Genomic DNA, 307 nt, shown 5'->3' on the forward strand with positions numbered 1-307 from the left:
CGCCAGGGCTGAAAGGCGAAGGAAAAGACCACCGATCTCAACGAAGCCCAAGTCAGGTGCACCGCCGACCCTGGCGTCCCCGGCGGGTCAAGGCACTCGCCCACACACACGCACGGCGTCCTGGGCACCGCGAGAGTCCTGCGAAGGGCCAGGACGGACGGCGACGCGGACGCGGGCGCCGAGGGACGGTGTGAGAGGCGGCACTTACAAGCCCGGCTTCCGCAAGGGACTGTCTCCACCACCACTCTCTCCACCAGACTGACGCGCACACGCCCTGCACCCACCGCGCGGGCTCCGGATCGCACGC

General features: G+C 69.7%; 1 long non-coding RNA gene across 1 annotated transcript in view; it reads right to left on the reverse strand.

The window, feature by feature from the left end:
* LOC119588436 overlaps positions 1–250 on the reverse strand; it is a 4,672-nt gene extending 4,422 nt beyond the window's left edge. The window contains exon 1 of the long non-coding RNA XR_005230090.1: positions 209–250. This is a non-coding gene — a long non-coding RNA (uncharacterized LOC119588436). The remainder of the gene's footprint in view (positions 1–208) is intronic.
* Positions 251–307: the final 57 nt, after the last annotated feature.

Source organism: Penaeus monodon, chromosome 23 (assembly GCF_015228065.2).
Source record: "Penaeus monodon isolate SGIC_2016 chromosome 23, NSTDA_Pmon_1, whole genome shotgun sequence".
Lineage (NCBI taxonomy): Eukaryota > Metazoa > Arthropoda > Malacostraca > Decapoda > Penaeidae > Penaeus > Penaeus monodon.